Source organism: Leucoraja erinacea, chromosome 4 (genome assembly GCF_028641065.1).
Source record: "Leucoraja erinacea ecotype New England chromosome 4, Leri_hhj_1, whole genome shotgun sequence".
NCBI classification, from domain to species: Eukaryota; Metazoa; Chordata; class Chondrichthyes; order Rajiformes; family Rajidae; genus Leucoraja; species Leucoraja erinaceus.
In genome coordinates, this window is record NC_073380.1 from 27786604 (window position 1) to 27812121 (window position 25518).

Genomic DNA, 25518 nt, shown 5'->3' on the forward strand with positions numbered 1-25518 from the left:
TATAAATTCCCAGATTATCTCTACTTCTCTTCTTAAACAAAGCATCCACTGACTCCCACAGCAACATCCCACAGGGTGGCATGGTGGCACAGTGGTAGAGTTCTTGCCTCACAGCGCTTGCAGCACAGTGACAGAGACCTGGGTTTGGTCCCACAGACTACAGATGCTTAATGTACGGAGATTTTCAGTACGTTCACCTCTCCCGACGGAGCTGACCCCTAGGACTACACCTGTCTTTGACCTCGTCCACGATCTTCGAGAGCCCAGCAGCGACTTTCCGAAGACTACGGAAAGCAGGCCTCCCCACCACACCTACGGACAAAGAAGTACAGGGCATCACTTGTAAGTGCAAGGCGTAATGGACAGGATAGTGGCTATGGTTTCCCCCTTATACTTGGCATAACAGAGCCATGTAAATTGTCCCTATTGTACAGTGTAGGCTTTCCCACAGGCTGTGTTAATGTTTCCCCCTGCAGGGATCGCTGGTCGATTCGGATTCGGTGGGCCGAGGGGCCTATTTCTGTGCTGTATCTCTAAACTAATCTAAACTAAACATCTATCATAAACCCATTGATTCCCACAGCACCACTAAGGATCACCATTACTGTCCTGTTCTCTTGGGAACTTAGATGGTGGTGAGAGAAGATCTTCATCGAGGACTCTGCAAACTTATTTGTTACTTCTCTCAATAACCTGGGATAGATATCCTCTGGCATTAGAATTTATCCAACTTAACACACAAGAGTATCAGCATCATCCCCTTCATGCCCCAGCATATTAGCTTACACTGTACTCCATGTCCTTCGCCATGATGAATACAGAAACAAAGTACTCGTTTGGCAATGCAGACATCCCCTAAGTTCAAGCATAGAATCCCCCTTTCTTTGAGAGGTCCTACCTTCTCACTGGTTTCTTCTTCAAGTTCAAGTTCACATTTATTGCCACATGCACCAATTAAGGTGCCGTGGAATTTGACACCATGCAGCCATCCAATCAAAAAGAGCACAATACACCATAGAATACAACATGAACATCCATCACAGTGGAATCAACATACTTCACTGGTGGAAAGCAATAACGTACAGTCAATCCTCCTCCTTTGTTCACCCGTGGTGGGGGCTATGAACCCTCTGCAGTCGCCGCTACTAACGGCCCGATGTACAGGCCCTCTCATCGGGATGCTCGAAACTCTGACATCGGGACAGACGGACACTCCTCGGCTTGGAGGTCCCAAATCAGCCGCTTCCTACTGGAGACCGAGGCTTCACGATGTTATAGACTGCAGACCAGGTGGTTGGAGTTCTTCTCCGGCTGTCCCAGACTCCGCGATGGAAAGTCCACGCCGCGCCCGTGGCTAGAAGCTGCGCAGACCACGGCTTTGGGATGTTATAGTCCGCGGGCCAGCGATCGGAGCACTTCTTCTGGCGACCCCCGGCAAGGGATCAGCCAGCTCCGCTGCTGAAGCTCTGAGCCCGACTCCAGGAGAGGCCGCACCAATCCAAGCTGTTAGGCCACGAGGAAGGACGAAAATGCGACTAGGAGAAAAGTCACATTTCACCGAGGTAAGTGACTGAAAAACAGTTTCCCCCTATTCACGCCCCCCACACTCAAACACACTTTTAGACATACTAAAAACATGTCGAAAGGACGAACAGCTGCTGGCGAGGCTGCGGGCTCGCAGTGCCACCCGTCGTGAGTTCTTGTTTTTAATGTATGTATAATGTGACTTGGGATTTTCTTTTATCCAACTTGCCAAATATGCTTCTTGGACACTTTTGCCCTCCTAATCACTTGAGGTTTTTTCCTGCTTGTCCTATATTCCTAAAAGACTCTTATCTGATTTCATCTTTCTAAACCTTGCATTTACTTCCTTTTGCGTTTTGACCAAAGTTACAATCTCATTGGTCATCCAAGGTTCGTTTACCTTGCCATCTTCCTTCTCACAGGAACATACCGGTCCTGAATTATAATCAGCTGGCCTTTAAACAACTCCCACATGTCGGATGTGGACTTGCCCAATAACAGCTGCTCCCAATTTACTCACCCTAACTCCTGCCTAGTAATACTGTAAACTGCTTTACCTCAATATAGTATGTTATCCCAAGATCCAGGCTTACTCTTATTCATAACAATCTTAAAAATTAGAGTTGTGATCGCTGTTCCCAAAATTCTCTAACTTTTGTTACCAAAAATTAATGCTTTGTTGAAAACTTCCATTCACCTGCTAGTAAAAGGTTTTTCTTTCCTTAGATTTATTCTGGGCTTTAAACAGACAGAATGTAGAACATGAAGAGGCAAAAGGAAGTAAAGGTCAAACCAGAATATTGGGTTAAACATGATAGGTCATTAACGTCCAGATTACCCCACAGAAGTACTTTAGATAACAATATATTGATTCCACATTGCAGATTAGTTACTTCTTGATACATAAAGAGAATATTTGAATGTGGTATAAAGATGTTAAACGTAAACTTTAATCCATGAATTATTTGAATGTAAATTTAAATCCCAGCTAATTGGTTTCAATGGAAAAGAACTGAGCAAGTTATAAAATTGTTTTCTTCTTTACTAGTGCCCATTTTGCAACTGCCCAAGGCCAATTCCTTCCTATGAGAGCGAAGCATATAAATAGATAAAAGGAAAATTATAGCTAGCTTGGCTAAAGGCCCAAATTGGTTATAATATATTTCACAATTCTAAGAACGATTGAACTTGCCTGTTAAAAATCCAAATGTAACTTTTCATATTTAGTTAAACAAATCATTATGAATTGTAAATTGTTCCATATTAAAAGATTGTACTCTTTGATAGATAGATAGCCTTTTATTGTCATTCAGACCGAAGTCTGAACGAAATTGCAGCAGTCATACATATAATACCATACAATAAAACAACAATAAAACAACAATAAACACATATTAACATCCACCACAGTGAGTCCACCCAGCATCTCCTCACTGTGATGGAGGCAAAAGTCTTAGGTCCGCAGTCTCTTCCCTCCTCTTCTCCCTCTGCGCTCAAACACCACGGCCCGGGGTGGTTGAAGCTGCCGCCCACCAGTCCTGCAGAAGCAGCTGCTGGCCCGCGGCCGAACCCCGGACTCAGGCCACCGCCGCCAGAACACCGTCCCAGCCACCCTCACGTGAGTACTGTGCCGTCTTCAGCCTCGGGCTGGGCCGTCCCGACATGGGCGCCGAACCTCCCCCGGACCGGGCCGCCCCGACATGGGTGTCGCTTCTCCCCCGGACCGGGCCGCCCCGACTTGGGCGTCGCTTCTTCCCCGGGCCGGGCCGCCCCGACTTGGGCGCCGAACCACCCTCGGGCTGCCAGCGCCGCACCTTCCCGAGCTCGGCCGCTCCGACGGGAGCCTCGGGCTGGCCGTCCTCACGGGAGCGTCCCAACCTCTTCCAGCCCTGAGCCGGACCACCTTCACGGGAGCGAGCTCAGAGGGAGTCCTGACGGTGCTCTGCCTCCGGAGCCTCGAGGTCGTCAGCTCCATTAGGCCTCAGCACAGACGGAGGCAGAGAAGTGGAATACGACAAAAAGGTCGCATTCCCCCGCAGGGAGTGACTGTAAACCCCGTTTCAACCCCCCTCCCCCCTAACCCCCCCCCCCCCCCCCCCCCCCCCCCCCCCCCCCCCCCCCCCCCCCCCCCCCCCCCCCCCCCCCCCCCCCCCCCCCCCCCCCACCCCCCCCCCCCCCCCCCCCCCCCCCCCCCCCCCCAAACACGAAAATTTTCCTTGCTTCCCGTATGTTATCGAGTCGTCCCTTCCCCTAAACTTAATCAGGTGTTTGCCCTCTAGTTATGTGAAGGAAGGTTACATGTGCCAATTAAATAAATTACAAACGTATGGAGCTTCTTGTTTCTGCATGTAAAGACTCTGCCTACATTGCCAGTATTTCTTGGACAAACATCAGTTTATTGGATTTTTATCTATTTTGGTTGGTTTTCTAATTGACATTGGCATTCAACTTTATTCCCTGTTCATTCAAAACATCCAAAGAGGTGATTCTTTGGATGAGGAGGTGTCCATTGAGTGACAACCTGTTGTGACTGACAACGATATCAAATTGCAAGTCACCAAGCAACTTATCTGATGACCCTAAGATCATCTTTAAATATAAATATCGGGATCCAACAATGACATTGGTGCCTCCATCTACAAATGATTACTGGACTTATTGACCAACAGGTCTCACTTCCATCTATGGACCCCAGCAGTCCATCCAGATGCATATATCTTATCTACTGCATGCAGAGCTCCTGATGCGCCCTTCTATATATCAGTGAAACTAAGCAAAGACTAGGCAACTGTTTCGCCGAACACTTGCACTCGGTCTCCTGGCTGCTAACCATTTTACCTCCCCTTTCCATTACCATATTAACCTTTCTGTCCTGGGCCACCACCATTACCAGAGTGAGGTTACATACAAACACAAGGAACAGCACCTCATATTTTGCTTGGTTAACTTATAACCCAATTATATAAATGTAAAATTCACCAATTTTAAGCAACAACTTCTCCCTATCTTCACTCTCTTTCCTGTGTCTGTCCCCCCCCCCCCCCCCCCACTCCAGTGCACAACTATCTCCCTTGCACAACCATTTCTCCCACAATCCTGCCCCTCTGTTCACTCACTTCTTCTCCCTAACCCCCCCCAACCCTCCTTCCCCTCCTATCTATATCCCTCGCTCTGGCTTTACATTTCACTATTTATCTGACACCATTTTGTCTGATCAGCCAATCAAACCTCCTTGATCTGTACCCACCTATCATTTGCCAGGCTTTGGCTGCTCCCATCTCTTTTCCAGCTTTCTCTCCCCTACTCCATCAGTCTGCAAAAGGGCCCCGACCTGAATCGTCACCTCTCCATTCCCTCTACAGATGCTGCCTAACCCACTGTGTTACTCCAGCACTTTGTGTTTTGCTCTGTAGGTTGCAATAGGACATCACATTTCCTTCTTCCTGACCCACCATACTGGTGCCCCTCACGATTGTGTTCTCAGTCCCTTGCTCTACTTTCTACTGTGTGACCGAGTACAATGCCAACTCGATCTTTAAGTTTGCCAATGATACCACTGTTATGGTTGGATCTACAACAGTGACGAGACGGAGTAGAGAAGGTACATCAAACACCTAGTGTCATAGTGTCAGGCCAATAACCTAGCCCTTAAAATCAGTAAGACAAAATAGTTGGTTGCTTGCAAGGTCAGATATTCAGACCTAAGAACAGCTTTTTCCCCATTGCTAATGGACTGCCTGTCCTGCTGAGTTACTCCAGCATTTTGTGTCCATCTTCAGTGTAAACCAGCATCTGCAGTTCTTTGTTTAAGAAGGAACTGCAGATGCTGGAGAATCGAAGGTTACACAAAAAAGCTGGAGAAACTCAGCGGGTGCAGCAGCATCTATGGAGCGAAGGAAATAGGCAACGTTTCGGGCCAAAACCCTTCTTCAGACTGAGACTACACTCCCTTCGCGGATGTAACACCACACACTCTAATTCTTAATTGTATCTCATTCGGTCAATCTATTTTATACTTTAATATTCCCATGCACTTCTCGGATTTTACTCTACAGTCTTGCATCATTCTGCAGCATTGCAGTTATAATATTTATTATTGCATTCATCAGTACTGTATGTATGCACAGTGGAGGACCGTTGCGTTTAGTTTATTATTGTCACGTGTACCAAGATACAGTGAAAAGCTTTTGTGGAGTACTATCCAGTCAAAGAAAAACTACACATGATTACAATCAAGCTGTCCACAGTGTACAGATAAAGGATTAAAGAGTACAACATTTATTGCAGGATGAAGACTGATAAATTCAGATTAAAGATAGTTCAAAGGTGTCCAATGAAGTAATTGAGAGGTCAGGACCGCAATCTAGCCGGTGAGAGGATGGTTCAGTTGCCTGATAACAGCTGGGAAGAATCTGTCCCTGAATCTGTAGGTATGCATACTGTGTGTATACTGATTACTCTGTGAGCCTCATATGAATAAGTAATTTACAATACGATACGATAGAACTTTATTTATCCCGGTAGGGAAATCGATCTGCCAACAGTCATAAAACACAAGATACATGAAACATGAAATTAAAGTGAAATTGAAGGATTGGGGATGTGCAAAGATTGGGGAGGGAATACATCGGAGTCCCTCACCCTGAGCACAGGATCGCCCCAGGGTTGCGTCCTCAGCCCCCTATTGTACTCCCTGTACACACATGACTGTGTGGCTAGGTTCAGCTCCAATTCAATAATTAAGTTTGCTGATGACACTGTGGTGGTGGGCCTGATCTCAGACAATGATGAGAAGGCCTACCGGGAGGAGGTGGCTGATCTAGCACTCTGGTGCCAGGACAACAGCCTCCTCTTGAACATCAAAAAAACGAAGGAGCTGATCATGGACTTTAGGAGGGCACATCATCCGAGGACGTACACTCCATTGAGTATAAATGGGGATCCTGTGGATAGGGTGAACTGTTTTAAATATCTGGGAGTCCACATCTCTGAGGATATGACATGGGCATCACACGCCTCAGCACTGGTGAGTAAGGCAAGGCAGCGCCTTTACCACCTCAGGCAATTGAGGAAATTCAGAGTGTCTCCGAGGATCCTACAGTGCTTCTACGCAGCGGCGGTGGAAAGCATCTTGTCCGGGAACATTACCATCTGGTTTGGGAATTGCTCTGCCAAGGACAAGAAGGCTCTGCAGAGAGTAGTGCGTTCGGCCGAACGCACTATGGGAACTTCACTCACCCCCCTGCAGGAACTATACAACAGGAGGTGCAACTCCAGAGCAAACAAAATCATGAGAGACCTCTTCCACCCCTGCAACGGACTGTTCCAGCCGCTACGGTCAGGCAAACGCTTCCGTTGCCATGCAGTGAGAACGGAGAGGTTGAGAAGGAGTTTCTTCCCAGAGGCAATTCGGACTGTAAACGCCTATCTCACCAGGGACTAACTCTACAGAACGTTTTTCCTTCTATTATTTATTATGTAAAAGAATATGTGTGTTATGATTGTGTTTATAATTTGTTTGGTTGTTTTGTTGTTTGTCTTTTGCACAAAAGTCCGCGAGCATTGCCACTCGTATGTGTATGTGTCAAATAAACTTGACTTGACTTGACTTGACTTGACTTGAGGGGGGGGTGTCAGTCTACCCCATGACAAAAGGGGGAGGAGTTGTACAGTTTGATAGGCACAGGGGAAAAGGATCTCCTGTGGCGTTCTTTACTGCATCTTTGGAACCAGTCTATTGCTGAAGGTACTCCTCAGGTTGCACCCTGTACAATGTAATCTGATTTGATCTGTGACTTTAATCAGAGGCCTGAGCTGGCAATCTCAGCTCTCATCACACCAAACCAATTGACAAGACGAGCCAAAGCTTTTTAATTTTAAAAGGTGCTAAGGACATGTAAATGGGACAGGCCCTTAAGCTTAGCTCTTACGGCTAAAGGAGTCAATGGATATGGGGGAAAAGCAAGAACGGGATACTGATTTTAGATGATCATCCATGATCATTTTGAATGACCGAATGGCCTACTCCCACATGTATTTTTTCTATGTTTCTAAAATGTTGGTGAACCACAAAACAAATGTGGTTGCTCATAAAGTTACAATTCGGTCACTTTCAATATTAGTTTCAAGCTGCATATGAGTTGCATGACAAGCGCAAAAGGATGTTCTGCTGACGTTATAGTTTTCTGCAGGAATGTTGAGGTCCCAGATCAACTAACTGACCTTCGTCAACAACTTTGTGGCAGGGCAGTGGTGAAGGGAGAATCCTTTCTGGGGAAACTCATATGGATTCCATGTGTGTCCATTGATTTGTGTGGAAATTGGTGAACAATACAGAAGAAGATTAAATTACAATTTTTTTACTGTTTGTGTTTTATTTCATGATTTGTAAATATTTTAAAACGTTTTCAACAGTAATTTTCAATATTAATTTTTAGGATTATTCATTTCTTTTTTGGGGGGGTACAACGTGGAAACAGGCCTCTCGGCTCACCAAGTCCACGCCGACCAGCACTATCCTACACACCAGGGAGAATTTACAATTTTTACCGAAGCCATTTAACCTACAAACCTGTATGTCTTTGGAGTATAGGAGGAAACCGGAACACCTGGGGAAACCCCACTCAGTCATGGGAAGAAACATAGAAACATAGAAATTAAGTGCAGGAGTAGGCCATTCGGCCCTTCGAGCCTGCACCGCCATTCAATATGATCATGGCTGATCATCCAACTCAGTATCCCGTACCTGCCTTCTCTCCATACCCCCTGATCCCCTTAGCCACAAGGGCCACATCTAACTCCCTCTTAAATATAGCCAATGAACTGGCCTCAACTACCCTCTGTGGCAGAGAGTTCCAGAGATTCACCACTCTCTGTGTGAAAAAAGTTCTTCTCATCTCGGTTTTAAAGGATTTCCCCCTAATCCTTAAGCTGTGACCCCTTGTCCTGGACTTCCCCAACATCGGGAGCAATCTTCCTGCATCTAGCCTGTCCAACCCCTTAGGAATTTTGTAAGTTTCTATAAGATCCCCTCTCAATCTCCTAAATTCTAGAGAATATAAACCAAGTCTATCCAGTCTTTTTTCATAAGACAGTCCTGACATCCCAGGAATCAGTCTGGTGAACCGTCTCTGCACTCCCTCTATGGCAATAATGTCCTTCCTCAGATTTGGAGACCAAAACTGTACGCAATACTCCAGGTGTGGTCTCACCAAGACCCTGTACAACTGCAGTAGAACCTCCCTGCTCCTATACTCAAATCCTTTTGCAATGAAAGCTAACATACCATTCGCTTTCTTTACTGCCTGCTGCACCTGCATGCCTACCTTCAATGACTGGTGTACCATGACACCGAGGTCTCGCTGCATCTCCCCCTTTCCCAATCGGCCACCATTTAGATAATGGTCTGCTTTCCCGTTTTTGCCACCAAAATGGATAACCTCACATTTATCCACATTATACTGCATCTGCCAAACATTTGCCCACTCACCCAGCCTATCCAAGTCACCTTGCAGTCTCCTAGCATCCTCCTCACAGCTAACACTGCCTCCCAGCTTAGTGTCATCCGCAAACTTGGAGATATTGCCTTCAATTCCCTCATCCAGATCATTAATATATATTGTAAATAGCTGGGGTCCCAGCACTGAGCCTTGCGGTACCCCACTAGTCACTGCCTGCCATTGTTGAAAAGGACCTGTTTACTCTTACTCTTTGCAATTAACATTTGCAATTGTATAAACATTGTTGTATGTTTCTGAAGTTCAAAATTATTGGAAAACCTTTCATAGTTTTAACATCTGACAAGGCATAGCTTTGCAAACTACTGAAGCTTCTGAACAGAGTTCATGGGCAGAGCTTATCACCTTTTCTCCAGATATGCTGCCAGACCAGCTGAGTAACTGTGGCACATTGCACTCAAGGCTTTGTTGCTCAATTCAGAAATTGTGTGGACCAGAGGATCCGATCTTCCAGATCAAGAGAAAGTATGTTCAGGGGAAAAGGGAAAGTGAATACGAAAAATGCGACTCCTCTCAGGAAAGTCTAGGCCATTACTTTTTAGACTTTATACTTCAGAGATACAGCGCGGAAACAGTCAAGAATCAAGAGTAAAGAGTGTTTTATTATCATATGTCTCAGATAGGACAATGAAATTCTTACTTCCTGCAGCACAATAGAATATGTAAACATAGTACATAACGGGAGAAAAAAAAGTCCAGTGTGTGTATAAACACATACACACATACTCAACTTCGACTCACCGCAGTCCACACCGACCAGCGATCCCCATACACTAACACTATCCTACACAATAGGAACAATTTACAATTGTCTACTGAAGCCAATTACCTACAAACCTGTACATCTTTGCACTGTGGGAGGAAACTGGAGCACCCTGAGAAAACCCACGTGGTCACAGGGAGAACGTACAAACTCCGTACAGACAACACCCGTGTCAGGATTAAACGCGGGTCTCTGGCGCTGCAAGGCAGCAGCTCGACTATTATGCCACTATGCCGCCCATTATATAGAGCAAAAAATACATGCACAATGGGCACACTGCCTGTTCTGCAATCAACTGGCAAAGTTTAATTACATATCATTCACCTCCCAGTCATTTTCAGGGCATTCAGTTCCAGTCCCATTCTTTGTTTTCACCAAATAAATATCAGAGGTGCCTCAGTAAAGAAACACCTTGAACACTCTGGTCACATGACATCAGAGCACAAGGAACACTTGGGAGATAAGACTCACACTTTGACAGGAAGTCTGTGTCATTTCCCCAGCACCTCAACCCTCTTATCAAGAATGTTTGTTATTCTTACCGCTAGCGTCATAAACAAGTAGCATAAAGAACAGGCCTTGGCTCTTGAATAGATTACCTCTCATCCATTCCTCCCCCACTATACACCCCGGCCAAATCACCATAACTTATGTTTGATTTAGAGACAATAGACAATAGACAATAGACAATAGGTGCAGGAGTAAGCCATTCGGCCCTACAAGCCAGCACCGCCATTCAATGTGATCATGGCTGATCATCCACAATCAGTACCCCGTTCCTGCCTTCTCCCCATATCCACTATCTTTGAAAGCCCTATCGAGCTCTCTCTTGTATCCAGAGAACCGGCCTCCACCGCCCTCTGAGGTAGAGAATTCCACAGACTCACAACTCCTTACCCCTTATTCTTAAACTGTGGCCCCCGGTTCTGGATTCCCCCAACATCGGGAACATGTTCTTAAACTGTGGCCCCTGGGTCTGGACTCCCCCAACATCGGGAACATGTTTCCTGCCTCTAGTGTGTTCAAACCCTTAATAATCTTATATGTTTCAATAAGATCCCCTCTTGTCCTTATAAACTCCAGAGTATTACAAACCCAGCCACTCCATTCTCTCAGCATATGACAGTCCCGCCATCCCGGGAATTAAACTTGTGAACCTAAGCTGCACTCCCTCAAAAGCAAGAATGTCCTTCCTCAAATTTGGAGACTAAAATTGCACACAATACTCCTGGAATGGTCTCACTAGGGCCCGATACAACTGCAGAAGGACCTCTTTGCTCCTATACTCAACTCCTCTTGTTATGAAGGCCAACATGCCATTCGCTTTCTTCACTGCCTGCTGTACCTGCATGCTTACTTTCATTGACTGATGAACAAGGACCCCCAGATCCCATTGTACTTCTGCTTTTCCCAACTTGACACCATTTAGATGGTAATTTGCCTTCCTGTTTTTGCTACCAAAGTGGATAACCACATATTTATCCACGTTAAACTGTATCTGCCATGCATCGGCCCACTCACCCAACCTGTCCAAGTCATCCTGCATTCTCATAGCATCCTCCTCACAGTTTATACTGCCACCCAGCTTTGTGTCATCTGCAAATTTGCTAATGTTACTTTGAATCCCTTCATCTAAATCATTAATGTATGTTGTAAATAGCTGCGGTCCCAGCACCGAGCCTTGCGGTACCCCACTAGTCACTGCTTGCCATTCTGAAAGGGACACGTTAATCCCTATTCCTTGTTTCCTGTCTGCCAACCAATTTTTATCCATGTCAGCATTCTACCCCCAACACCATGTGCCCTAATTTTGCCCACTAATCTCATATGTGGGACCTTATCAAATGCTTTCTGAAAGTCCATGTACACTACATCCATTGGCTCTCCCTTATCCATTTTCCTAGTTACATCCTCCTCCGGGTGGCGCCAGCAATGGCTGCCTCACCAACAGTCTGTCTGTCCCTTCCTTCTTTGTGTTTTAATAGTATGTGTTAAATGTATGTTTTTAGTGTTCTATAGCTTGTTTTATGTGGGGGGTGGGGGAGTGGGTTAGGAGAAACTTTTTCTAATATCTTACCTAGACGGAGGTGTGATTTTTTTCCATATTGTATCTCTGTCCGCACTGCAGCCTAACATCGAGGAGTTGGCAGCCTTTGCTGGAGACTGATTTTGAAAGCTAGGGGTGCCTACGGGACTTTAACATCATGGATCCTGCAATCCCTTTGCCAGGGATCGAACTCCAATCATGGGTGCTTGTGGACTTAACATCACGGAGCTCGCAGTCTCCGGTCAGAGACTGACTTCGGGAACTCCAAGCTGCAGGAGCTTCGACCGCCCCACCGCGAGAGTTTCGATCGCCCCGACGCGAGAGTTTCGATCGCCCCAACACAGGAGCATCGACCGCCGGCTGCGGGAGCTTCGATCACCCTCGACGGATTGTTCGACTGCCCCGACCATGGGAGAATAAAGAGGAAGGAGATTGGACTTTTTTCTCTCGCATCACAGTGAGGAATGCGAGGAATCCGCTGTGGTGGTTGTTTATGTTAACTTTTTTGTAGTTGTGTGTCTTGTTGCTTTTTTTTCATATGGCTGTATGGTAATTCGCATATCACTGTACCTTAATTGGTACATGTGACAATAAAAGACCTTTGAAACCGGGTCTTCGGCCCACCGAGTCTGCACTGACCACAGATCCCCGCACATTAACACAAGTTTGCACGCACTAGGGACAATTTACACTTATACCAAGTATACAAACCCAAGCTAATTAACCTTTGGAGAGTGGGACGAAACCGAAGATCTTGGAGAAAACCCACGCGGTCATGGGGTGAACATACCAACCAAACAGACAGCACCCATAGTCAGGATCGAACCCAGGTCTCTGGTGCTGCAAGCATTGTAAGATTCAGATTCAGATTCAGATTCAACTTTAATTGTCATTGTCAGTGTACTGTACAGAGACAACGAAATGCAGTTAACATCTCCCTGGAAGAGCGACATAGAATATGATGCAGATGGTGCAAATCCCACAACCTCATTCTCAACGTGGGAAAAACTAAGGAGATGGTGGTTGACTTCAGGAGGGCGGGGAAACAACACCATACACCTCTGCACATCGATGGAGCTGATGTGGAAAGGGTCAGCAGCGTGAAGTTCCTAGGACTACATCTGTCTGATGACCTGACGTCCACGGCCAACACCACAGCACTGGTCAAGAGAGCCCAGCAGCGACTACACCCTCTCCGAAGACTACGTAAAGCAGGTCTCCCCACTACACACCTACAGACTTTTTATAGGGGGACAATCGAGAGCACATTGACCTACGGCATCACTTCCTGGTTCGGGAGCTGCAAGGCGTACGAACGGCACCAACTAGACAGGATTGTGAAGACCGCCAGCAGGATTATTGGTGCTCCACTCCCTTTCCTGCTGGACATATACAGGAAGAGATGTATCAGCAGAGCCATCTCCATCATCAAAGACCCCTACCACCCATCGCATCACATATTCTCCATCCTGCCATCTGGGAAGAGGTACAGGAGCATTAGCTGCAAAACCAGCAGGATGCTCCTCAGCTTCTTCCCACAGGCTATAAGACTGCTAAATGGACTTTGCCCCCTGCCAAAGTATCGCGCACCAACCACCAACCTGGACACACTGCAGCAGAGCCACTGTCGTGCCGCTGCCGATCGGAATGCCTGTTGAATGTTTAGTAGAGTGTTAAATTTGTTCATGATATATGTATTTTTATTTCTATTTATTTTTTAATGCACACTGAATGGACACTGGTTGAGCAACGTTTTTTTGTTTCCTCTGGGTATGTGAATACTCAGGAAATGACAATAAAGATATACAATACAATGATTTCAATAAATAAATATATTTACATGTTTACAGACATAGTGTTTTTCCAGTGGGAGGAGTGCCCGGGGGGTGATTGGCAGTCACCGAGGTGCATTGTTGAGTAGTGTGACAGCCGCAGGGAAGAAGCTGTTCCTGGACCTGCTGGTCCGGCAACGGAGAGACCTGTAGCGCCTCCCGGATGGTAGGAAGGTAAACAGTCAATGGTTGGAGTGAGAGCAGTCCTTGGCGATGCTGAGCGCCCTCCGCAGACAACGCTTGCTTTGGACAGACTCAATTGAGGGGAGCGAGGAACCGGTGATGCGTTGGGCAATTTTCACCACCCTCTGCAGTGCTTTCCAGTCGGAGACAGAGCAGTTGCCATACCATACTGTGATACAGTTGATAAGGATGCTCTCGATGGTGCAGCGGTAGAAGTTCACCAGGATCTGCGGAGACAGATGTACCTTCTTCAGTCTCCTCAGGAAGAAGAGACGCTGGTGAGCCTTCTTGACCAAAGTTGAGGTATTGAGGAGATGTTGACCCCCAGGAACCTGAAGCTGGAAACACGTTCCACGTCCGTCCCGTTGATGTGGATGGGGGTGTGCATGCCACCCCTAGACTTCCTGAAGTCTACAATGAGCTCCTTGGTCTTCTTGGAGTTAAGGGCCAGGTTGTTGTCAGCGCACCATGCTGCTAGGGGCTGGATCTCCTCCCTTTGGGCGACTCATCATTGTTGCTGATGAGGCCAATCACCGTTGTATCATCTGCATACTTGATGATGGTGTTAGTACCATGTACAGGTGTGCAGTCGTAGTTGAAGAGGGAGTAGAGGAGGGGGCTCAGCACACAGCCCTGTGGAACGCCGGTGTTCAGGGTGAGGGTTGAAGAGGTGTGCTTGACTAACCTAACAGACTGGGGTCTGTTGGTTAGAAAGTCCAGTATCCAGTTACAGAGGGAGGGGTCGATGCCCAGGTTACTGAGTTTGGTGATCAGTTTAGCGGGTATAATAGTGTTGAATGCTGAGCTGTAATCGATGAACAGCATTCTTACGTAAGTGTCTCTGTTATCGAGGTGGGAGAAGGCGGAGTGAAGTGCCGTTGAGATGGCATCCTCCGTACTCCTATTCTTGCGGTAGACAAACTGATAGGGATCCAGTGTGGGGGGTAGGCAGCTTTTGAGGCGTGCCAGGACCAGCCTCTCGAAGCACTCGGTGATGATGGGGGTAAGTGCAACTGGGCGAAAGTCGTTGAGGCTTGCCGCAGTGGAGTGTTTTGGCACCGGCACGATGGAGGTGGTTAAGGCAGCAACACTACCGCTGTGCCACCGTACCGCCCAGGAATGATGGAAGAAAGTAGCAAGATGCTTTCTTCCCCTCTAAATCTAAAGTAAAACTGAAGTTAATGGGTAAAAGGGAAAACACTGCAGTGATTGAAGTCATACTTCACAAAGAGGAAGATAGTTGTGGATGTTGGAAAACAATCTTCCCAACCTTGGGATGTCAGCTGTTTTATCAGTGACCTTCCTTCCAAAATAAGGATAAAAATGAAATGTTCTTTAAGTACAGTGCTTAAGTAAAGTAGGAACTTCCTCTTCTAGTTTGTGGCGTGCACAGCCTAAAGTTGTAAGTCAACTTGTTCTATTTGATCTATTTGTTTGTGCACATCGGGTTGATTGCATTAGTTGAAACAGGGTAGACCACGTAAAGGTTGCAATCTCCCACCCCAAAGTAGGAACAAACAGGGTCGTAATTTAACATCTCAATTTGAAGGGAGCAGCTACAGTACAATCTCTCAGTACTGTGCTAAAACCTCAGTAGGTGTCTGGTGGGATTTGAACCCAGAACATTCTGATTCAGTGCTACAACTAATTCAAAATAAGCTACTATTGACACTTAACGTTTTGTTGTGAACGTGAACTAGATAGAAAGGGCCATTTACGACATATAAGATTAATTTTAAGACTAGCAAGACCCAGATTGCAAGCAAGCACAGGTGACTGTTTTATTTTCTATTTCATTAGGTTACTATAATTCTCAGATAGACACAAGAAGCTGGAGTAACTCAACAGGTCAGACAGCATCTGTGGAGAAAAAGAATAGGTGACATTTCGGGTCGAGACCCTTCTTCAGACTGAAAGTCAGGGGAAAGGGAAATGAGAGATATAGAGAGATTACAAATGAATGAAAGATATGCAAAAGAGTAACGATGATAAAGGAAACAGACCATTGTTAGCTGTGGGCAAGGTGAAAATGAGTTAAAAACAATGAGACTCAACAAGACGTCTTTGAAACTAGAGCAGCAACTTGGGTGGGGGAGGGATGGAGCGAGAGGGGATGCAAGGGTTACTTGAAGTTAGATAAATCAATATCATACCCCTGGGTTGCAAGCTGCACAAGAGAAGTATGAGGTGCATGTAGATCAGTGTCACTCATGTTATGAGTCATACTTTGTAGATACACCCACTAGTTTAACAGAAAGCTTCTCTGCCCTTTCTCTCTCACTTTTTGAATTATGTGCTAAGATGAAGTGTGAATGTACTTCCGTCTGTGTCCAGCAGCAATAATCCACCTACACCAGCACAACAACCTACTTCTGGAGGGGCTGCTTTGCCAGTGGTGCCGCCCCCATCACCTGCGTCACAGTACCCTGTTTCATCACTGGGAATGCTGGTTTAATCTCCATCACCTGTGAAGCCGCCGGCTCTGTCCCCGGTGGGAAAAACGGAGATGGTCTTTGTTGCACACGTGCTGGTCGTGTTTGCAAGCCCACCGTGAAGTATCCGGGCTTTGTTTGACTTTCCTCAAGCTTATTATCAATTGCTTTGCATGCCTTAATTAGTCAATGGTTTTGTACTGACATTTCATTCTTTAAGAGGGAGGATGTAGATCAGTGTCACTCATGTTATGTCATACTTTGTAGCTCCGCCCGCTAGTTTAACAGAAGGCTTCTCTGCCCTTTCTCTCTCACTTATTGAGTTACGTGCTAAGATGAAGTTACATATTCTGTATCGCTAATAAAGTCTTTGGATCTTTATCACTGTGTGTGACTTAAGTTAGTCCAACAGCAGAAGCTCAACAGTGCAGTTCATTAGATTTCCGCTTGGCCTCACCTCATACCAGCACCTCATATTTCACATGGGAAATAAGGAGAAAACTGAAGCTGAGATCAAGATCAGATCACCCATGATGCATGAGCCAAGAATGTTTAATTATCATTAACGGAACAATGAATGTCTTACCTTCAGCAACAGAACAGGTCTGTAAACACAGTAATGCAAAGATAACATAATTAGAATAGAATAGAAACAAAGAAACATTGGTTCAGGAGTAGGTCATTCAGCCCTACGAGCCAGCACCGCCATTCAATATGGGTGATCATCTAAAATCAGTACCCCGTACCTGCTTTTTCCCCATTGATTCTTTTAGCCGGAAGAGGTAAATCTAACTATCTTTTAAAAAATATCCAGTGAATTAGCTTCCTCTGCCTTCTGTGGCAGAGAATTCCACAGATTCACAACTCTCTGGGTGAAATAATGTTTCCTCATCTCAATCCTAAATTGTCCACCCCTTATTCTTAAACTGTGACCTCTGGTTCTGGACTCCCCCAACATCGGGAACATTTTTCCTGCATCTAGCCTGTCCAATCTAAAATTGCACACAAATACACCAGGTGCGGTCTCACCAAGTGCGGTCTACAGCTGCAGTAGGACCTCCTTGCTCCTAAACTCAAATCCTCTCATAATGAAGGCCAACATGCCATTAGCTTACTTCACTGCCTGCTGTACCTGCACGCTTACTTTCAGTGACTGATGTACAAGCACACCCAGGTCTCGTTGCACCTCCCCTTTTCTGACCCGCGAGGTACTGGCGAGTGAAGCTCTGGGCCGCGAGGTTCCACTGGCGGCCTACAAGGCTTTGTCCTCGGCTTCTCAGCGGCAGCCACGGCTCCTCCAGAAGGCTTCTGCCGCTCGAGGCACCTCCGGAAGGCTTAAAAACAAACCCATAAAAAGAGTTGAATAAATGAAGAAAACAAATATTAGTGCAAATTAGTTCATAGTTCAAAGTTTAGTTGATGTTTGTAGTGTTAAATAGCATAATGAATGTGGGGAAGTAGCTGTTCCTGAACCAGGACATCACAGTTTTCAGACTCCTAAACCTTCTTCCCAAAAGCAGGAGTGAAATGAGAGCATGGCCATGCTGGTGTGGGTCCTTGACGATGCTGGCTGCCTTTTTGAGGCTGACCTCCCTATACTTCCCTCTACAAACACGGGCAAATGGGACTAACTTAGATGGGGCATGGTCAGCACGGACAAGTTGGGCTGAAGGGCCTGTTTCCATGTTGTATGATTCTCTGACATTATCAAATTGGGTCCAGGCACCCCAGTTTTTTATCAATGCACATTAGCAAAAGACAAAAGTGGAGCTATTGCTGTTGTCTCAAAGTACATACAAATTTGAAAAATTATCTTGGTCAATGAAGTGCAGAAGAACAAGAATAACTCTTGCTTCCCATTTGAAATGTCCCTTTTTTAGCACAAATCTATATAATTTCCTTTCAGCTGAGAACAAATACATGATTGTTTGCCACTGAGACCAACTCATAGTATTATCCACAGTCAGTTCAATAGATTAATGGTTTATATCATGAAGCATGTCTGATGACAGGTCACGGCGCTGAAACATTAACAGTGTCTCTATTCGGAGAATCTGCCTGACCTGACCTCAGTATTTTCATTTTTTTATCACAGATTTCCAGCATTTGCAGCATTGTTTATTTGAGCAAAATAGTTTGTTCTTCCTCAATTATGAAGTTCACATCCCTGATATTCATTTTGACCAGTTATTTTTTGGGGTATTCTGTCAAAGAAAAAAATGATTTTAAGTTAAATTTAGCACATTGCATAAACATAGAGCACTTTTTATAAATACCTAATTGCTAATAACGTTTCGACGTTTTATTGCTAGCAAGCTTTTAGGTCTTCTCCTTATTTTCGTGTCCATCTTGTTACAAATGTTGACCTCGCCATCATCGTCCGCCCTGAAAAGAATTTAGGTGTTAAAGAGCTTTATATTTTTGTGTGTAATCTAATGATGTAAAATATTTTGAAACTTTCAAATAATTACCCCCAAAAATACCTGGAAATATAATCTGTCACACATCTATCTATCTATATCTGTACTACAGGTGCACAACCTTTTATCCGGTGTTCCAGAAACCGAAAAGCTCCGAAAACCGGCCATTTTTTCCAGATGTCGTCTGCGCACCAAAGCTCGCGTTTGGCGCCAAACCTGACCCAAAACGACCCACGGTCAACCCAGGTCTGTACTACTGTAGCGGCTGCCTCCTCCCTGGAGACCGGGAGACGCTTAAACATCTGTAAATCATTGCTTAAATGTTAGTCAGTTAGTTTGGAGGGCTTTTATGTGAAGGGGGGTGAAGGGGTAAACTTTAATTCTTAGTCCCCTACCTGGTCGGAGAGGCGGGGAGCGGTCAATGCCTTACCGGGTCGCTGTGCAGTAAGCTCCGCAGCGCTGTGGCCGGTGGGGCCGCGGGCGGCGCCAGTTGTAGCTCCGACCCCGGCAACTCTACCCCTGGCTGCGAGGCGCTCCAAATCCAGCGCGGCCCGCGGCCGGACGCCCCAGCTCCGCGAATGTCGGGAGTCGGCGGCGTCGCAGCGCAATGCCTTACCGGGTCGCCGTGCGGCAAGCTCCGGAGCGCTGTGGCCGCCGACACACAACATCGCGGAGCGTCGCTGGATTTGGAGCCGCGCAGCCAGGGGTAGAGTTGCCCGGGTCGGAGCTACAACCGGCGCCGCCCGCGGCCGGACGGAGCCCCCAGCTCCGCGAGGTTGGGAGTCGCCGACCAGGTAGGTAGGGGACTAAGAATTAAAGTTTCCCCCTTCACCCCTACACCACCACCACCACATAAAATCCCTCCAAACTAACTGACTAACATTTATGCAATGATTCTCCCGGTCTCCGGGGAGGAGGCAGCTGCTCCAGACTTTTCAAACCGCCCGCGCTACCTACCTAATCTACGCTAAAAATCTTCCATTCTGAAATCCGAAAAAGTCCGAAATCCGACAAGTGTCTGGTCCCAAGGCTTTCGGATAAAAGGTTGTGCACCTGTATTATTAAAACTCTCATCTTGACCACTTCCGTTCTGCGTTGTTTTTAAATTTGCACAAAAACGGTACCCTATATCACTAGGATTTTTTCACCTCCTTACTCATCGTTCTCCTCTGCTCCAAGCGCACCGTTTTGTTCCGATCGGTGCAATATTAGAAAAGTTATGAAAGTTATGAAGGATTGGTCTTCTCACCTGTCCATCACCATGAAAATAACGCCCCTTCTAGGGGCGAGGACAATAAATCCCCGAAGGCCGGGCGTGAGTCAGTCAGCCCGGAAGCCGTCAGTGAGAGTTGAGTCCAGAACTGTAAGTCCACAAGACGTTAGTGAGTGATCTGTGAGTCCATAAGCCATGAGTGAGTGAACTGTGAGTCCACAAGCCGTAAACTGCTCACAATAGACTTTGATTTTGTATTTCATGGAATTGTGTAATATCTTCTCTTTATGAAGTCCGCACACAACATTAGAAGTTTTTCAGCCAGAGCTGAGCACACTTCTCGACATCTGCATACAATGGTGTCTGTCTTCCGCTTCTTGTGCTTCTTGTGCGTGGTGGAGGAAAGATTGGTGAAAACAGAGCCACGATGTGAACGCTCTTTCCTTGACCTCATTGTGTAATATAAAATTCCCCTAATGGAATACAAATGTTATGAATCATGCTTTTCGAAAAGCCTATACCACAGATTCTTATATAACTTTTTGTTGATGTAGCCCTAAACCTGTCCCTGTTCACTTGCTTCTTCAAGAAAGCATTTAGACTATGGAATTTAGAGATACAGCACGAAAATAAGCCTTTCGGCCCACCGAGACCGGGCTGACCAATGATCACCCATACACTAGCAGTATCTTACACACTGGGGACAATTTTACAACTTACTGAAACCAATTAATCTACAAACCTCTACTTCTTTGGAATGTGAGAGGAAACCAGAGCGCCCCGAGAAACCCCACGCGGTCACACGGCAAACGTACAAACTCCGTGCAGACAGCACCCATAGTCAGAATCTGGAATTTATCCATGAAGGTCGGAGAGAAGCAGCTCCCAGAAGCAGCGAGAGCGAGTATTGGCTGGAAGTAGGTGAGTCAGAGGGAAAGAAGATTTAAAAAGAGCACCAAAGGCCCGGTTCAAGTGTTTTCCGTGAAGGTGGAAAAGCACCAGCCAGAAGCAGCGAGAGCGAGTTTTGGCTGGAAGTAGGTGAGTCAGAGGGAAAGAAGATTCAAAAAGATCGCCAAAGGCCCAGGTACGAATAATTTACAAATTAGCCCTAAAGTAGTTGGTTAGGTAACAGATAAAGAAGTGCAGCTGCAGAGGAGCGTCCTTATTGAGGTGAAGTGCCTTGGTGAGTAAAGTATGAGTCTTTGGTGAGTAAAGCGTGAGTCTTTGGTGAGTAAAGCGTTCTTTGGTGAGTAAAGCGTGAGTCTTTGGCTTGAGAGTCTTCGACAAGGAGGCTACACTTGATCGAAATTTGTGATTTTTGTCCACTGAAGAAATGGCAGGCAGGTTAGTGCAATGTGTTTCCTGCAGGATGTGGGAAGTCAGGGACACTGCTGGAGCTTCTCGAAACTACACCTGCAGAAATTGTGTCCAGGTGCACTGCTGAATAAACCTGTTGGGGAACTGGAGATGCAACTAAATGACCTCAGGGCCATCTGGGAAAACGAGAGTTTCATGGACAGGACCTATAGTGAGGTTGTCACGCCAAGGATACAGGAAGAGTGAAGGTGGGTGACTGTGAGAAAGGGGAGTAAACGTGGAGTGCAGGAGACCCCGGCGGCTGTGCCTAATGAAAACAGGTACACCCTCTTGGGAGCTGTCGGGGCAGACGATGCTTCCAGTCCAAGCAATGGACAGTTCGGCTCCAATCCTAGCGATGAGATTTGACCGGCGAGACCGACGTCGGTCAGAGCCATAGTGGTGGATGACTCCATTGTCCGAAGTGCGGACAGGAGATTCTATGGCGGGAGGCGAGGCTCGAGGATGGTCTGTTGCCTCCCTGGTGCAGGGTTCAAGATGTCACGGACTGACTTCAGAACATGCTCGAAAGGGAAGGTGAACAGCAGGAAGTAGTTGTGCAATTGGGCACAAACGACGTCGGGAAGAAGAGGAAGGAGGTTCTGCAACGTGAATTTAGAGAATTAGGAAGAAGATTGAAAAGCAGAACTTCTACGGTGGTTATCTCTGGATTGCTTCCTGTACCTCGTGCTGGTGAGGGCAGGAACAGGGAGATAGGGGATCTGAATGTGTGGCTGTGGGGCAGGTGCAGGGAGCAGGGATTTAGATTTATAAACTACTGGGATCTCTTCTGGGATAGGGGTGACCTGTACAAAAGGGACGGGTTACACCTTAACTGGAGGGGGACCGACATTCTGGCAGGCAGGTTTGCTGGTGCTACACGTGTGGGTTTACACTAAGTAGCAGAGGGGAGGGGTTGACAGATTTGGAGTATAAAGATGGAATTGAAGGGGAAGTGAGTACAGGAAAAGTTACAAAAGACTCCCAAATTAATGGGAAGGAAAGTTCGAGAAGAGATAAGAGAGTATGATCAGGGCCAATCGTGACCGGTGTGAGGGGGGACGTGAATACTAAAGTTATAATGTTGTATATGAATGCGTGAAGTATAAGAAATAAAGTGAATGAGCTGGAGGCTCAGTTAGAAATTGGCAAGTATGATGTTGTGGGAATTACAGAGACATGACTGCAAGAGGACCAGGGCTGGGAACTGAATATTCAAGGGTATACGTCCTATCGAAAAGACAGACAGGTGGACAGAGGGGGTGGGGTTGCTCTGTTGATGAGTAATTAAATTCAGTCCCTTGCGAGGGATGACATAGAATCAGGAGATGTAGAGTCAGTATGGATAGAACTGAGGAATTGTAAGGGTAAAACGACCCAAATGGGATTCATCTACAGGCCCCCAATCAGTAGCCTGGATATAGGGTGCAAGTTAAATCAAGAGTTAAAATTGACATGTCGCAAATGCTACGGTGATTATGGGAGATTTCAACATGCGGTTAGACTGGGAAAATCAGGTTGTTACTGGACCCCAAGAAAGGGAGTTTGTAGAGTGCCTCCGAGATGGATTCTTAGAGCAGCTTGTACTGGAGCCTACCAGGGAGAAGGCAATTCTGGATTTAGTGTTGTGTAATGAACTGGATTTGATAAGGGAACTCAAGGTAAAGGAGCCATTAGGAGGTAGTGACCACAATATGACAAATTTTAATCTATAATTTGAGAGGGAGAAGAGAAAATCTGAAGTGTCAATATTACAGTTGAGCAAAGGGGATTATGGAGGCATGAGGGAGGAGCTGGTCAAAGCTGACTGGAAAGAGACCCTAGCAGGGATGACAGTGGAACCACAATGGAAGGTATTTCTGGGAATAATACAGAAGGTGCAGGATCAGTTCATTCCAAAGAGGAAGAAAGATTCTAAGAGGAGTAAGAGGCGACCATGGCTGACAAGGGAAGTCAAAGACAGTATAAAAATAAAAGAGAAAAAGTATAACATAGCAAAGATGAGCAGGAAGCCAGAGGAATGGGAAACTTTTAAAGAGCAACAGAAGATAACTAAAAAGGCAATACGGGGAGAAAAGATGAGGTACGAAGGTAAGCTAGCCAAGAATATAAAAGAGGATAGTAAAAGCTTCTTAGGTATAAAGTCAATAATTGTTATATGGTTATATGGTTATATGGTATGTGAAGAGGACAAAAAATAGTTACGACAAATGTGGGTACCTTGAAGACAGAAACAGGTGAATTTATTATGGGGAACAAAGAAATGGTAGACGAGTTGAACAGGTACTTTAGATCTGTCTTCTCTAAGGAAGACACAAACAATCTCCCATATGTACTAGTGGCCAGAGGACCTAGGGTGATGGAGGAACTGAAGGAAACTCACATTAGGCAGGAAATGGTGTTGGGTAGACTGAAGGGACCAAAGGCTGATAAATCCACAGGGCCTGACAGTCTGCATCCCAGGGTACTTAAGGAAGTGGCTCTAGAAATCGTAGATGCATTTGTGCTCATTTTCCCATGTTCTATAGATTCAGGATCAGTTCCTGGGGATTGGAGGGTAGCTAATGTTATCCCACTTTGTAAGAAAGGAGGGATAGAGAAAACAGGGAATTATAGACCAGTTAGCCTGACATCGGTGGTGGGGAAGATGCATGAGTCAATTATAAAAGATGAAATAGCGGCACAATTGGATAGCAGTAACAGGATCGGTCCAAGTCAGCATGAATTTACGAAGGGGAAATCATGCTTGACTAATCTTCTGGAATTTTTTGAGGATTTAACAAGGAAAATGGACAAGGGAGAGCCAGTGGATGTAGTGTACCTGGACTTTCAGAAAGCCTTTGATATGGTCTCATATAGGAGATTAGTGGGCAACATTAGAGGACATGGTTTTGGGCATAGGGTACTGACATGGATAGAAAAATGGTTGGCAGACAGGAAACAAAGAGTAGGGATTAATGGGTCCCTTTAAGAATGGCAGGCAGTGACTAGTGGGGTACTGCAAGGCTCAGTGCTGGGACTGCAGGTATTTACAATATACATTAATGATTTAGATGAAGGGATTAAAAGTAACATTAGCAAATTTGCAGATGACACAAGGCTGGGTGGCAGTGTGAACTGTGAGGACGATGCGATGAGGATGCAGAGTGACTTGGACAGGTTGGGTGAGTGGTCAGGTGCATAGCAGGTGCAGTTTAAAATGAATAAATGTAAGGTTATCCACTTTGGTGGCAAGAACAGGGAGACAGGTTATTATCTGAATGGTGTCAAGTTACAAAAAGGGGAGGTACAATGAGATCTGGGTGTCCTTGTTCATTAGTCACTGAAAGTAAGCATACAGGTACAGCAGGCAGTGAAGAAAGCCATTGGCATGTTGTCCTTCATAACAAGAGGAGTTGAGTATAGGAGCAAAGAGCTCCTTCTGCAGTTGTACACGGCCCTAATGAGATCACACCTGGAGTAAGGTGTGCCGGTTTGGTCTCCAATTTTTCGAAAGGCCATTCTTTCTATTGAGGGAGGGCAGCTTTGGTTCGCGAGGTTAATTCCCAGGATGGCGGGACTGTATAGACCAATATTCACCTCTCCACCATTCCAATATGGGGGGGGGGGCTTTCTGGAGCGCTTGTATGGGTGTTGTGGGGCTGAAGGGACTGGTTTCCAGAGGGCTAGTATGGACATTATGGGCCAAGTTCATTCTTGTGGTGGCAGCTCAGTCACTCAAGCCTGATGTGCTGGCAGCTCACTCACAGCTGGTGGGCTGGCAGTTGACTCACGGCTATTCTTTGAAATTCCATTTCAAGCAGGGTACAAGGCCACCAAATTCAAATGCAGTTCCTACCACTTCAAGCAGGGTGCAAGTCCACCAAATTCAAGTGCAGTCTCCTACCACTTCAAGCAGGGTGCAATGCCACCAAATTCAAGTGCAGTTTCATACCACTTCAAGCAGGGTGCAAGGCCACCAAATTCAAGTGCAGTTTCCAACCACTTCAAGGAGGGTGCAAGTCCACCAAATTCAAGTGCAGTTTCATACCACTTCAAGCAGGGTGCAATGCCACCAAATTCAAGTGCAGTTTCATACCATTTCATGCAGGGTGAAACCACCATAAAACACCACAAAACACCACATAAACACCACATAAACACCACACTCACAGTTCAGTAGACATTTAGTGTGTTCATTTGATTCACAGCTCAGACAGCGTCGTGACCTCTCCCTCCTCCATCTTGCAGA